Raw genomic sequence first — 6470 nt, forward strand, 5'->3', positions numbered from 1 at the left:
CCTTCCGATTGCCAGTGCAGATCTCTAGCCTCAGAGTATATAATATATATATATATAGTGGCCATGAGGGGGCAGCACTGACCCCCAAACCGTAGACACAGCTACACAGAAACAGTCCTGGGTTGAAAAAAACATATTTCATTTTTCTAAAGGTACCTTGACTCAGCACTGCAAATTGCTATCACATTCTGTTCTTTTTCCTCCACAAATCTTAGCTTACTGTATCCTCTTCCACCTGACTGTAATCCATTCTCTCCAGAAAAAAACTTTCAGATCAGTTGCATGCCCCTTAGTCTCAGAGCACTCCATGCCTGACAGGTCCCCCTGGTAGTCCCCATCTGGGAAGCCCTATGGGACCACAACTCACATCTTACCATGTAGGTGTCCATATTGGGACTCGTCAGAAGGGATATGACCATCCATTTTATTGGGTGAAATGATCTATCCATGGTAGGCAGTCTTTTTCTGTCCCAAATTTTTGGCCTCACATCCGGGAATGGGATTGCTAATCATTCTGGTCAGGCTGCTTGTCCGTCCATCCACAGCTTTTGGGACAGCAGATCCAGTGCACCTGCTGCCATTGTGCCCCTCTATGCTCACTTCCACGTTGGATGGTTGAACACTGCATATACTGTGTATATATATATATATATATATATATATATATATATAAATTTACATATATATATATATATATATATATATATATATATATATATATATATATATATATATATATATATATATAAATATATATATATATTGTAACAGATAACTCGGCAACAGACAGACACGGCACCAAATGTCCACAACACACGTGTTTATTTACAAAGTGTACACACTGGTTCCATCAACTCACACACGACTACTCAGTCCAGTTCCTCTCTTCGGCCGCCTCCATTCCTCTCTCACAAGCTCCGTCTTCCTCCTCCTGACTCCGGCTCCTTGAATGGAGTGAGGCAACCCCTTTCGTAATGCCCCGGATGTGCTCCAGGTACTCTGAGATGGTCTTCCAGCAGCACTTCCTGGTGTGGCAGAAGTGCTGTCTTCCAGGTCTTGGGAACCATCCAGGCGCCCCCTGGGGTTTGCCACGGACCCCCAAAGGGTTGAGCTTCCCAGCTCCATATCCATGGTCCTTGATGGAAATCAAGGGCACTACCCTCTTGCGCCCAGGGGAGATATTGCCCCTCTCTTGGTCCTTTCCTGATCCAGCTGTCCTGGTTGGGCAATATCCCTGTTCATCTGCCACAATATATATATATATATATATATATATATATATATATATATATATATATATATATATATATATACAGTGGTGTGAAAAACTATTTGCCCCCTTCCTGATTTCTTATTCTTTTGCATGTTTGTCACACAAAATGTTTCTGATCATCAAACACATTTAACCATTAGTCAAATATAACACAAGTAAACACAAAATGCAGTTTTTAAATGATGGTGTTTATTATTTAGGGAGAAAAAAAATCCAAACCTACATGGCCCTGTGTGAAAAAGTAATTGCCCCCTTGTTAAAAAATAACCTAACTGTGGTGTATCACACCTGAGTTCAATTTCCGTAGCCACCCCCAGGCCTGATTACTGCCACACCTGTTTCAATCAAGAAATCACTTAAATAGGAGCTGCCTGACACAGAGAAGTAGACCAAAAGCACCTCAAAAGCTAGACATCATGCCAAGATCCAAAGAAATTCAGGAACAAATGAGAACAGAAGTAATTGAGATCTATCAGTCTGGTAAAGGTTATAAAGCCATTTCTAAAGCTTTGGGACTCCAGCGAACCACAGTGAAAGCCATTATCCACAAATGGCAAAAACATGGAACAGTGGTGAACCTTCCCAGGAGTGGCTGGCCGACCAAAATTACCCCAAGAGCGCAGAGACGACTCATCCGAGAGATCACAAAAGACCCCAGGACAACGTCTAAAGAACTGCAGGCCTCACTTGCCTCAATTAAGGTCAGTGTTCACGACTCCACCATAAGAAAGAGACTGGGCAAAAACGGCCTGCATGGCAGATTTCCAAGACGCAAACCACTGTTAAGCAAAAAGAACATTAGGGCTCGTCTCAATTTTGCTAAGAAACATCTCAATGATTGCCAAAACTTTTGGGAAAATACCTTGTGGACTGATGAGTCAAAAGTTGAACTTTTTGGAAGGCAAATGTCCCGTTACATCTGGCGTAAAAGGAACACAGCATTTCAGAAAAAGAACATCATACCAACAGTAAAATATGGTGGTGGTAGTGTGATGGTCTGGGGTTGTTTTGCTGCTTCAGGACCTGGAAGGCTTGCTGTGATAGATGGAACCATGAATTCTACTGTCTACCAAAAAATCCTGAAGGAGAATGTCCGGCCATCTGTTCGTCAACTCAAGCTGAAGCGATCTTGGGTGCTGCAACAGGACAATGACCCAAAACACACTAGCAAATCCACCTCTGAATGGCTGAAGAAAAACAAAATGAAGACTTTGGAGTGGCCTAGTCAATGTCCTGACCTGAATCCAATTGAGATGCTATGGCATGACCTTAAAAAGGCGGTTCATGCTAGAAAACCCTCAAATAAAGCTGAATTAAAACAATTTTGCAAAGATGAGTGGGCCAAAATTCCTCCAGAGCGCTGTAATAGACTCATTGCAAGTTATCGCAAACACTTGATTGCAGTTATTGCTGCTAAGGGTGGCCCAACCAGTTATTAGGTTCAGGGGGCAATTACTTTTTCACACAGGGCCATGTAGGTTTGGATTTTTTTTTCTCCCTAAATAATAAAAACCACCATTTACAAACTGCATTTTGTGTTTACTTGTGTTATATTTGACTAATGGTTAAATGTGTTTGATGATCAGAAACATTTTGTGTGACAAACATGCAAAAGAATAAGAAATCAGGAAGGGGGCAAATAGTTTTTCACACCACTGTATATATATATATATTGCATACAGTACTGTGCAAAATTCTTTGGGCATTAGAGAAAATAATTTTAAAACCTAGTTATCCAGGCAGTACGTGATTATTTACTCAAAAAAAAAAGATTCCATAACATTAAAATAAATGGAAATAAATATTGATACAATGAAAAGTCATCTTGTGAGTGAGGTAGGTCAACTCATGGTTTAGTTCTTTCTTTGAAGTCATTCCATGTTCTTACTAAATTCCACCAAAAGCACCTTTGATTCAAATTATAGCAATTAGCCAACCAGGTGTGCAAGAATTGCCAGTGAACTCTTATCACGGAGGCACCAAAGCACACACTTCATCCATCTGAAAAGAGAAGGTCTTTGTAGGGCATAACAGCTAAGAAAGTATTGCAGCAAGTAAAGAGACTGCAGTATGCAAAAATGAGTACAATTTTGAAAGTTTTTAGATCATAACATTGCCAGTATATGAGGATAAGTTCTCTGTCATGGTCTGGAGGCACATTTCATTTAATAGTTAATAGCGGATTTAGTCAAAAATCCATGGAATGATCACTGCTGAGAAATATAAACAAATTTTGATTTATCGTACTCTACTTAGGTGGCATGATGACACAGTGATAGCGCTGCTGACTCACACTAAGGAGAGCAGAGTACACGTCCCATTTCTTCCTTGCATGGACTGTGCATGTTCTAACTGGGTCCATATGGGTTACCTTCCATAGTTCAAAGACATGCATATTAGCTGGACAGGCCCTAGTGTGTGTTTGGTGTGTGTGTGTGTTCATTCAGTGATGACCTGTTGCCCTACCCAGGGTTTGCTCCTACCTTGTGCTCTATGCTAGCTGGCCTGGATTAAGTGGGTTAGAAAATGACATGACATTCTCTACCATCCAGAAAACAATTATTGGAAAAAATGTCTTCTTTTGGCAAAATAATGACTTCTGAGGTGGAAGTGATGTCATACTATACATCCCCTTTGAATGTATCCTCCTCTTTCTGAGGGCAAAAGAAAAAGCAGTCACCAACTGCTCACTTCCCTTTACTATTACACCAGCTCCTACCTGATTAGAGTCATGCAGACACTCCCGTAGAACACAAATCTGATGACATAGTATAAATACAAATCATTTTTTACTTTAAATAATTCAATATTAAGTTCAGTACTTTCATTTATTGTACCTTCTGGATGTAGTAGTTAAAAACAGAGGGGAGAAGAGGATGTGAGGGAGCTTGTGGGACAGGAGGTCTCAAGGGGAGAATGCTCTGAAGAAAGTTAAGATTGTGAAAAGCATTATAAACTCACAGTTTAAATATTATGACTTAATTAATCGAGGACCTTAAAACAGAATGCAGAAGCCAGGTTACACATTAAAGCACTTGTAATGCTTGGAGTAAAGGACAGCCTCAGATAATATATATATATATTAATAAATGATTTGGTGAGTAATGCACTCCCGTCCTTTGTCAACTGAAGTCAACCATTGACACTACGTCTTCTTAACCCAATTGTAGCATCTGGAGCTTCTCCCAGAATAATAATAATAATAATAATAATAATAATAATAATAATAATACATTTACTGTATATACTCATGTATAAGTTGGGTCTTGAAACCCGAAAAATCGATCATAAAATCAGACCCCAACTTATACGCCCGTTCAAAAATACGACACAATTTATTTTTTTTGCATCCTCTTGCCTCCTCCAATCTCGTACCAGTTTCTCAGACACATCGACTTTTGTTGCAGCAGCGCAGTTACTAATTTCTTTCGCCACTTCAATGACTTCAACGATGCTCGTACAATGAAGGTGTATGAGGGTGTGAGATACAAAAAACACAAAACAATGCAAATGTCGCTTCGGAACAGTTCGGTTATTACCGTGAGGTCACGTAAGCACAATACATAGAAAAAAAAGGCAGTGTGATCCGTGGTTACCCTCTCAGGTGGACGTTAGCATATCATAATCTCTTGGACCAATTACACTGGTCAATAAGCATTTTGCCACTGGGATTCTTTAACAAATTTCACTTGCTCACTCCAAATATGAAAACCGTTTGCGTCCAGCATGTCCCATTTTTTAGTTATGATGTTCCAGGTCTTGGACAACTAGGGTGACTACACAGTAAAGACGATGCATTTCAGCATTTAAGAAATAAGTTTGGTCTCGAGAAAAGTGAAGCCAAAATTAAGGAAGGTGTTTTTGTTGGCCCTAAAATACGTGAACTGATGCTTGACGATGAGTTCAAAAAGAAACTGAAGCCAACTGAATCAGCACCCTCATTCGAGCAGGTTGTCCAGAATTTTCTTGACTGTCACAGAGTAGAGAATTATGCTGAGCTTGTGAAGAATATGCTGAAAGTATATTAGCTTACGGGAGCCAGAATGTCACTGAAGACGCATTTTTTACATTCTAATCTCGACTTTTTTCCATCAAATCTAAGCGATGTCAGAGATGAGCATGGGGGAAAGATTTCATCAAGATATAAAGGTGATGGAAAACTGATATTGGGAAAAATTCACTCTGAGCATGATGGGTGACTACTGTTGGTTCTTGCAAAGAGAGACGGATGTGCAAAACAAGCACAAAAGCGAGTGCCTCCAACATTTTTGGGCATGCTGACCTCACTTTTATATTAAGGTAAATTTACATAAATATACTTTAATGTGTTTCCGGGATCGTCTTCTGGTTTGTTTTCAGAATAAACACATCAAAACAATTTTGGTGGGACATAGTCCAAACTCCAGATATCGTGTTGATATATTATATTGATATTCAAAAGTATCAAAACGTCAATGATGTGTATTTAAAAAACCTGACATGGTAGCTTAATTCCGATTTCATATATGAAATCAGTGTAAAAAACTTAATAAAGAGCTGCTCTGAAGTTCCCAAAAGCAAACAAAAAATATTTTTTGTAGACCAGTGTAATGTGAGTTTTCCGCATTCGACCAACATTATAAAATACTGGAAATTATACGGTAAAATCAAGCCCCGACTTATCCGTGGAAGAACTTAAACGTGAGTATATACAGTAAATATGGCATGGATGATGCCAGCAAGGAATGTCACTTCTCTATAAGGCATACACTGCCTTGTGCAGGGTTAATTTGGACAGTTAGTTAAGGTACGTCAGTTAATGTAACACGCATGTCTTTAGGATGTGGGAGGAAAAGAAGATCACATGAAGAATAACTCAAATTAGCCATAGTGAGAACCAGCAAACTCTATACATCTCTCAGTGACTTCAAGGTGCAGCACCAAACTCTCCACCACCATCTAATCTGAAAACCAAACTAGCAATCCAAAAGGCACTTTATGGAGAGTTTCAGCAGTGTGTGGTGCACTAGGTGCCAAATTTCTAAGAAGGCATCGGGTATTTCCATTAAGAAGGCTTGCTCACTCCATAAGGTGAGAGAAAAGGACCTTTATACAGAATTAAGGGCTTTTCCATCGTCCATATTTGTTTACTTCATTCCTTTTCCAGAACAGAAATATTTTTGGTTTTTGCTTTAAGGCACAGAAACATTTTCTTCCA

The sequence above is a fragment of the Erpetoichthys calabaricus genome, chromosome 3 (assembly GCF_900747795.2).
Source record: "Erpetoichthys calabaricus chromosome 3, fErpCal1.3, whole genome shotgun sequence".
In the NCBI taxonomy this organism is placed as follows: Eukaryota; Metazoa; Chordata; class Cladistia; order Polypteriformes; family Polypteridae; genus Erpetoichthys; species Erpetoichthys calabaricus.